Source organism: Papio anubis, chromosome 3 (genome assembly GCF_008728515.1).
Source record: "Papio anubis isolate 15944 chromosome 3, Panubis1.0, whole genome shotgun sequence".
In the NCBI taxonomy this organism is placed as follows: domain Eukaryota; kingdom Metazoa; phylum Chordata; class Mammalia; order Primates; family Cercopithecidae; genus Papio; species Papio anubis.
Window position 1 is genome coordinate 114,684,587 of NC_044978.1, and position 9,616 is coordinate 114,694,202.

Consider the following 9,616-nt stretch of genomic DNA (forward strand, 5'->3'; position numbering starts at 1 on the left):
GGCACAGGGGGCAGCGGTGAGTCGAAAGAGGCGGAGGAGACCGCGACGCTCCGCCCAGTCTCCGCCCTTAGGGCGGGGCTGCCCATGGCTTGGGAGGGGCCCCGGGAAGCGGGTGCAGTCGATCTGCTTTTTTTTCAGGCGGGGTAAACTGAGGCCCAAAGAAAGTGAGGCTTGGGGCCGGGCACAGCGGCTCATTCCTGTAATCCTAGCCCTTTGGGAGGCCGAGGTGGGCGGATTTCCTGAGCTCAGGAGTTTGAGACCAACCTAGGCATCACGGTGAAACCCCGTCTCTACTAAAATACAAAAAGTTAGGCCGGGTGTGGTGGCTCACGCCAGTAATCCCAGCACTTTAGGAGGCCGACGGAGGGGGAGCGGATCACCTGAGGTCAGGAGTTCAAGACCAGCCTGGCCAACATGGTGAAACTGTGTCGCTACTAAAAATGCAAAAATTACCCAGGTGTGGTGGCGGGCTCCTGTAATCCCAGCTACTCAGGAGACTGAGGCAGGAGAATCACTTGAACCCGGGAGGCGGAAGTTGCAGTGAGCCGAGATCATGCTACTTCTCTCCAGCCTGGGCGACATAGTGAGACGCCATCTCAAAAAAAAAAAAAAGAGGGCCATCCTGCTCTGGGTAGAGCCGAGACCTATAGCACAGGTCTGTGCCACCCCAAGATGTGCCACCGAAACCCGTGGTGTGAACGGCTAAAGAACCCTTTCTGAAAGGAATTGTGATACTCTGGTTATAAAAAAAATCGTTGGGATAATATCAGAGATTTGGTACCCCCCAAATTTGAGATATGTGAGGAAGGAGAGCATTCTTTGTTGTTTTAAAATGAAATACAGACACGGCGTGGTGGCTCATGCCTATAATCCCAGCACTTTGGGAGGCTGAAGTGAGAGGATCACTGGATCCCAAGAGTTGCAGACCAGCCTGGGCAACATAGGGAGACCCCGTCTCTACAAAAAATTTAAAAAGCCGGGCATGATGGCCTGGGCCTGTAGTCCCAACTACTTGGGAGGCCGATTGCTTCAGCCCAGGAGGTAGAGGCTGCAGTAAGCTATGATTGCCACCACTGAACTCCAGCCTGGGTGACAGAGTGAAACCCTGTCACTAAAAAAATAAAACATATATATTTATTATGTACTGATCACGCGCATAACAAAGGTGAATCCTCCCCTAATGAAACTGTATTCACAAGGGAACACAGAGATTTGCGCGCGCACACACACACACACCCACACACAGACTGGTTGTGCAGCTTTCCTCCTCCTGAGACCAGGACCTGTCAAAGACAAGCAAAAGGAAGTTGTTAGAGTAAAAAATAAGAGAAAGCTAGTATTTTTTAAAACTTCTTACTGTGGAAAATATCAAACAGAAGAACAGAATGAATTTCCAGAACTTCATAAATTGTCAACACTTTTCAATCTTGTTTCATCTATCCCCTGCCACCATCTTCCAAACCTTATTGTCTTTGCTAGAATATTTTAAAGCAATGGGTATTACATTTAAAGTTTGACTTGTTTAACCTGTACTACTTTTAGGTAAGGAAAGTTCAGTATTTCTTAGAAAACCCTTTCCCCAACCAAAAAACAAAGAACAAGAAAAAAATTGATAGACTTGGCTCTATGAACCTGCAGTATCAAAGAGAAGGGGGCTCAGTTTTCTCTTTTGGGTTAAAATACAGTCCAACAGAGAGTATTGTCATTTTTGTACAAAAACAGGGACAAAAGAAAAGGCAACAGTGCAAATACTCCATCTTCCAGGAAGGGAGGCTGGGATGGATGCCTTAGTGTTAAAATGACAAAAGAAAAGCCCAGAGCAGGAACCATGATCCCTCAGAGGAGTCCCAAAAATGTCCAAGACAGCCTCGCTGGGAGAGGGGGTGTGGGAAGGGCAGGCCTCCAAGAGAGAGGTCCCCACATCCTCTGGCTAGAGACTAGGCCCAGGCCCCACTCATGCCACCAGCCTTCACCTCCCTTTGGGGTAAGAGCAGGTGCTGAAGTGAGGCTGGTTTTTGTTCCCCACTACTACTTTGTGATTTGTTCTTGGATACCTGGAAAGGGGCCAATTGAGGCCTCAGGGGTTGAGGCCCCTCTGGAACTGTGGTTCCTGGGAATGGGCTTGGACATAGAAGCCACTGGATGTCTCTTCCCTGAACAGTAATTTTGTTTGTCAGTAACCCTGTAACTTCACAAGGAAAACAAAGAACAGGCTAGTCTTCCCCGCCCCAGCCAAAAAAGAGAAGGGGGTTTCTTTATCTGCAAGATTTGGGAATCCTAGAGTTACTTATGTATTTAGAGATAGGGTTTTGCTTTTTTGCCCTAGCTGGGGTGCAGTGGTGGGAATATGACTCACTGTAGCATTGACCTCCCGGGTTCAAGTAATCCTCCTGCCTCAGCCTCCCAAAGTGCTTGGGATTACAGGCATGAACCACCACGCCTGGCCTATTTTTCTTCTCGTAAGCCTCCCTTTTAAGAAGGAAAATGGGTTAGCCCTTCCTAACAGATCATCACTACAAATAACAGGTTGCTGATGTTTTAGAGACTCTGCCTATATTTACTCTTGCCCTCATTTTCTTAATAGCAGCAGTCGTCATCTATAACATAAAAATCTGAGTGGATTGGAAACTTAAATAGATAGAAATTCTGTACTTTATAATCAGGAGGGTAAATAATAAGAGGCAGCCTGGGCAACCTGGCAACATCCCGTATCTACTAAAAACACAAAAAAGTAGCTGGGCGTGGTGGCACCTGCCTGTGGTCCCAAAAAGTCATACACTCTCTCGCAGCACAAACTAACCCTAAAACCGGAGTCCGCAAGGTTGAGGCTTCAGTGAGCCGATATCGCACCACTGCACTCCAGCACTCCAAGGTAACACCTGCCAACCTCATGACAGAGACCCTGTCTCAAAAGTAAATAAATAAATAAAATTAAACTATAAGAGGTCATTGGTTTGGACTGAGCTCTTCTACTAGGCCCAAAAGACCAAATCAAAATGAAGTTACTCACTTTCCACAAGACCAAGTTGAAACTAAGTTTATTTGACCTTCTGAGTAATCAGGAGAGAGAGATAAAGGCCAAATCCTCGAACAGACCCGTGGTAGCTGGCAGGATAAGGAAGTCCCCTCTGCTTTCACCTTTATAGGGAAAACACCTGAAACAACCAATCTGCTTTGTGTTCTCTGTTTTTACTTTCCTTGGCCCTTTTCTATCTACAAACCCAGCCTCCTTTGCTCAGCTCATCAAAACACTCACTCTACTTTATAGAATGAGATGTTTCTATTCTAGAATAGAAAATAAGTCAATTAAGATTTGTATGGGCCGGGCGCGGTGGCTCACGCCTGTAATCCCAGCACTTTGGGAGGCCGAGGCGGGCGGATCACAAGGTCAGGAGATCCAGACCACGGTGAAACCCCGTCTCTGCTAAAAATACAAAAACTTAGCCAGGCGTGGTGGCGGGCCCCTGTAGTCCCAGCTACTCAGGAGGCTGAGGCAGGAGCAGGAGAATGGCGTGAACCCAGGAGGCGGAGCTTGCAGTGAGCCGAGATCGCGCCACTGCACTCCAGCCTGGGGGACAGAGCGAGACTCCGTCTCAAAAAAAAAAAAAAAAAAAAAGGATTTGTAAAAGGCGAGGCTGGGCGCGGTGGCTCACGCCAGTAATCCCAGCACTTTGGGAGGCCAAGGTGGGTGGATCACCTGAGGTCTGGAGTTCGAGATCAGCCTTACCAACATGGAGAAACCCCATCTCTACTAAAAATACAAAATTAGCTGGGCATGGTGGCGCATGCCTGTAATCCCAGCTACTCGGGAGGCTGAGGCAGGAGAATTGCTTGAACCCAGGAGGCAGAGGTTGCCGTCAGCTGAGATCGTGCCAATGCATTCCAACCTAGGCGACAAGAACGAAATTCTGTCTAAAAAAAAAAAAAATTGTAAAAGGCACGTGCGGTGGCTCATGCCTGTAATCCCAGCACTTTGGGAGGCCGAGGCGGGCAGATCACTTGAGGTCAGGAGTTCAAAACCAGCCTGGCCAATGTGGTGAAACCCCATCTCTACTAAAATACAAAAATTAGCTGGGCATGGTGGTGTACGCCTGTAATCCCAGCTACTTGGGAGGCTGAGGCAAAAGAATTACTTGAACCCGGGAGGCAGAGGTTGCAGTGAGCCGAGATGGCGCCGCTGTACTCTAGCCTGGGTGACAGAGAGAGAGACTGTCTCAAAAAAAAAAAAAAGATTTGTAAACTAAATTCATTGTAATTTTGTCTTTTGACAGTTCTGGCAACCGACAAAGGGACCTGAAGGACACTGCTGATGACTTCTGAGACTCCCAGATGAATATCAGAGAAGTGCCACAGAGCCACAGATGCCTTTTGAAATCTTCGGTCTTCCTCATGGAGCCTCAAGAGTTATAGGTTAAGTTCCTCTCAGGTAGACTCCCCTTTTTCTTTTTGGCTTTTGAATTTGGGGTTAGTTTATGCTGTGAGGCAGTGCATGACCTTTTGGGGTTTGCAGCGGCTGACGAGTCATTGGCAAGAGCTGCAATTTTGTCTTGGCTGGGCGCGGTGGTGCATGCCTGTAACCCCAGCACTTTGAGAGGCAGGTGGATTGCTTGAGATCAGCTGGCCAACATAGCAAAACCCCTTCTCTACTAAAAATACAAAAATTAGCCCGGTGTGGTGGTGCACCCCTATAATCCCAGCTACTCGGGAGGCTGAGGCATGAGAATCATTTGTCTGTCTCAAACCAACAAACGAAAGAAACAACCAGAGAACAAAAATAAAAAACAAACAAAAAAAAGAGACAGGGGTCTGGTAATGTTTTCCAGGCCGGAGTACAGTGGTTATTCACAAGCACGATCACAGGACACTACTGCCTCAAACTACTGGGCTCAAGCGATCCTTCTGCCTTTGCCTCTGAGTGCCTGGGATTACAAGCGTGTGCCATTAAGTCTGGCTTAAGAGCTGCAGGTTTTTGGTTTGTTTTGTTTTGTTTTGTTGGTTTTGTTTATTGTTTAGTTGTTTACCTTACTCATGGACTCAGTTAACAAGGAGCTGCATTTTAAGACAGTGTTGTTCTAAGTGGTTATTCCTGCAGGAGGCATGAACTCTGCCTTTTGGAATCTGCTGGAATTTTAATTCTATCCTTTTTGTTATGTTTTCTTGCTTGCTTAGGTAGGAGAAAAAATCAGTAGGTAAGTTGGTCAAGGGGATCTCAGAGCCAAAGCCACCATTTAACTAGTGGGCACAGTTCAGGTACTTAAGAGCTATTAGAGTGCTGGCCACTAAAAAATGAGACTCCCTGTTAGAATAAACTAGACGTGAAACAAGGTAGCACTTGCCATCCTCAATAAAATGTTTATGCAGTGAGGTACACTGTGAAAGAATTATACCACCCAACCCCATGATGTTTCCCTCTTAGGCTTTTTTTTCCCCCTCACCTTGAGATGGAGTCTCACTCTGTAGCCCAAGCTGGAGTGCAGTGGTGCAATCTCGGCTCACTGCAACCTCCGCCTCCGGGATTCAAGCGATTCTCGCCTCAGCCTCCTGAGTAGCTGGGACTACAGGTGGCGCCATCATGCCTGGCTAATTATTTTTGTATTTTTAGTAGAGATGGGGTTTCACCATGTTGCCCTGGGTGTTCTTGAACTCCTGAGCTCAGGCAATCAACCTGCCTTGGCCTCCCAAAGTGCTGGGATTACAGGTGTGAGCCATCATGCCTGGCCCCCACTTAGGCTTTTGTCTTGACTTTGAGAGATCCAAGAGTCAATGTAAAAATGAGATCCTTAATTTTTTTTTTTTTGAGATTGGAGTCTTGCTCCGTTGCCTGGGCTCACTGCAACCTCCACCTCCCGGGTTCAAGCGATTCTCCTGCTTCAGCCTCCCAAGTAGCTGGGACTACAGGTGTGCACCACCATGCCCAGCTGATTTTTGTATTTTTAGTAGAGACCAAGTAGTTTCACTATGTTGACCAGGCTGGTCTTGAACTCCTGACTCAGGTGATCCACCTACCTTGGCCTCCCAAAGTGCTAGGATTACAGGTGTGAGCCATCGCACCCGGCCAGATTCTTAATTTCTGAAGAAATGAATATTCCACCTTCCAGCTACACCTGCCTTTTACTTGTATAAGCCCCCAGTAGCTGAAAATACTTACAAAGGTGGTGAAATCAGTGAAATCTTACTAAAGATTACTTGAAATTACAATGGTCATTATGTGGACCATTCCAGATGAGATGATACTTGACTTTTTTTTTTTCTTTTTGAGATAGAGTCTCACTATGTCACCCAGGCTGGAGGGCAGTGGCGCGATCTTGACTCACTGCAACCTCCGCCTCCTGGGTTCAAGCAATTATCATGCTTCAACCTCCCGAGTAGCTGGGATTATAGGCGTTCTCCACCACACTCGGCTAATTTTGTATTTTTAGTAGAGATGGGGTTTCACCATGTTGGCCAAGTGGTCTCAAACTCCTGACCTCAACTGATCTGCCCGTCTCGGCTTCCCAAAGTGCTGAGATTAGAGGCATGAGCCAACACGCCAGGCTGATATTCAACTTTAAGAAGTGCGTTTAGACCAGGTATGGTGGCTCATGCCTGTAATCCCAGCACTTTGGGAGGCTGAGGCGGGTGGATTGCTTGAGCTCAGGAGTTTGAGACCAGTCTGGGCAACACAGTGAAACCCTGTTTCTACAAACATTTCAAAAATTAGCCAGGTGTGGTGGTGGGCACCTGTAGTCCCAGCTAGTCAGGAGGCTGAGGTGGGAGGATTGCTTGAACTCAGGAGACGGAGGTTGCAGTGAGCTGAGATTATGCCACTGCACTCCAGCATGGGCTACAGAAGGAGACCCTGTCTCAAAAAAAGAAAGGGAAGTGCATTTAAAAATGAGGGTTCCTGACTGGGCGTGGTGGCTCACGCCTGTAATCCCAGCACTTTGGGAGGCCGAGGTGGGTGAATCACAAGGTCAGGAGATCGAGAACATCCTGGCTAACACAGTGAAACCCCATCTCAACTAAAAAAATACAAAAACATTAGCTGGGTGTGGTGGCAGGTGCCTGTGGTCCCAGCTACTCGGGAGGCTGAGGCAGGAGAACGGCGTGAACCTGGGAGGTGGAGCTTGCAGTGGCTGAGATCATGCCACTGCACTTCAGCCTGGGCAACAGAGTGAGACTCCGTCTCAAAAAAAAAAAAAAAAAATTAGGTTTCCTGCTGGGCATCGTGGCTCTAACCTGTAATCTCAGCACTTTGTGAGGCCAAAGAGGGATAAATACTTGGGCCCAGGAGTTCAAGACCAACCTGAGCAACATAGACCACACTTCTATAAAAACTTTGAAAAATTAGCTGGGCATGGTGACATACCCCTGTAGTTACTAGCTACTTGGGAGGCTGTGACGGGAGGATCTCTTGAGTCCAGGAGTTTGAGGCTGCAGTGAATTCTGATCGCACACCACTGCACTCTAGACTGGGCTACAGAGCAAGACCTTGTCTCCAAAAAAAGAGAGAGAGAGAGAGTTCCTGAATTAGACCCACCCAGGGATGCCTATGGATATGCAGAACCTTCTAAAAAGATTTCAAAATTTTTTCTTGCTTCTTTTAAAAGACTTATTACAAAAGGCAAGTGAAAAGCTTAAGTAATTAATTGATAAGAAAAATGGAAACTGCCAACCTTTTTGCTTAGTTACTATCACACCCCAAAGACAAAGAGAAAGCAAGAAAAGTGTTTTTTATAAAACGTAGACCCTCAGGTCAAGCAGTTTTGCTTTTTTTTTTTCAGAGTTTTCAATGTTAGAGTCCAGACATAGAAAATGATTTGTCTGACCTATTTGTTAATGGACTCCACCCTAAACTCAGTAATCCAGTTAAGAAACAGAAGCAAAATTGAAAAGCCACCAATCTGACTAAATTATTATCCAGAATACAGCATTCTGGCATTCAGCTAGTTTTTTTGTTTGTTTGTTTGTTTGTTTTTAAGACAGAGTCTCCCTCTGTTGTCCAGGCTAAAGTGCAGTGGCACGATCTCGGCTCACTGCAATCTCCGCCTCCTGAGTTCAAGTGATTCTCCTGCCCCAGCCTCCTGAGTAAGCAGCTTGGATTACACGTGCGCACCACCACGTCCAGCTAAGTTTTGTGTTATTAGTAGAGACAGGATTTCGCCATGTTGATCAGGCTGGTCTCAAACTCCTGACCTCAAGTGATCCACCTGCCTTGGCCTCCTAAAGTATTGGAATTATAGGCGTGAGCCACTGTGCCCAGCCTGAATTTTTTTTTTTTTTTTTGAATACCGAATGCTTCACAAATTTGCATGTCATCCTTGTGGAGGGGACCATGCTAATCATCTCTGTATCGTTCTAATTGCAAGCACCAGATTTTTTTAAATTTTTAGTTTTTTTTAGAACCAAGTTCTTTTTCTGTCACCCAGGTTGGAGTGCAATGGTACAACATAGCTCATTGTAACCTCAAATTCCTAAGCTTAAGCGATTCTCTTGCCTCAGCCTCCCAAGTAGCTAGGACTACAAGCACACATCACCACACCTGGCTAATTTTTAAAAAAATTTCTTGTAGACACAAAATCTTGTCATATTGCCTAGGCTGGTCTTGAACCTCTGGCCTCAAGTGATCCTCCCACCTCAGCCTCCAAAAATGCTGGAGTTATAGGCCTGAACCACCTTGCCTGACCTCAAATCAGACTTTTAACCATAGCCATTTTAAGTCCACAGTTAATTATCTTATTCTCATGCTGTTCTGAAACCTTTTTTTTTTTCTTTTTTGAGGCAGAGTCTCACTGTGTTGCCCAGGCTGGAGTGCAGTATCATGATCTTGGCTCACTGCAACCTCCACCTCCCTGGCTCAAGGGATCCTCTGAGTAGCTAGGACTACAGGTGTGCACCACTACGCCCAGCTAATTTTTTTTTTTTTTTGTAGAGATAAGGTTTCACTGTGTTGCCCAGGCTGGTCTCGAACTCTTAGGCTCAAGCAGTCTGCCCACCTTGGCCTCCCAAAGTGCTGGGATTACAGGCATGAGCCACCTGCCCAGCCCTTCTGAGAGCTTTTTGCAAACAACTGTAATCCTAAAGTGTTGTGTCTTCAAGAAGATTCATGGGAAGTGTGGCCCGATGCAGTGGCTCACGCCTGTAATCCCAACACTTTGGGAGGCCAAGGCAGGTGGATCACCTGAGGTCACAAGTTCAAGACCAGCCTGGCCAACATGGTGAAACCCTGTCTCTACTAAAAATACAAAAATTAGCCAGACATGGTGGTGTGTGCCCATAATCCCAGCTACTCGAGAAGTTAAGGCAGGAAAATTGCTTGAGCCCGGGAGATGGAGGTTGCAGTGAGCCAAGATCATGCCACTGCACTCCAGCCTGGGCGACGGAGGGAAACTCCGAAGATTCATGGGAAGTGTTAAGGAAAACAAAACGAGAAGGACTCCGTACTTCCATATTTGAGTCCTTGTGGATGAACTGCAACCTAACTTAATAAGTAGACAAAATTGAAAACCTAACTTAGAAGTTATAACAATAGTGCCTATAACAATAGCTGAGTCTTAGCCAATGCCAGTACAGCTATACTTCAACCATTCATACACTGCTGAGTGTTCAGACTATATTCAAATAAGGCAAATGCCAA

The 9,616-nt window shown here is 46.6% G+C and overlaps 1 non-coding gene across 1 annotated transcript; it reads right to left on the reverse strand.

The window, feature by feature from the left end:
• Positions 1 to 8,263: 8,263 nt before the first annotated feature.
• Positions 8,264 to 8,368, reverse strand: LOC116274292. Its single transcript, XR_004182924.1, has one exon. It is a non-coding gene; the product is annotated as a U6 spliceosomal RNA (small nuclear RNA).
• Positions 8,369 to 9,616: the final 1,248 nt, after the last annotated feature.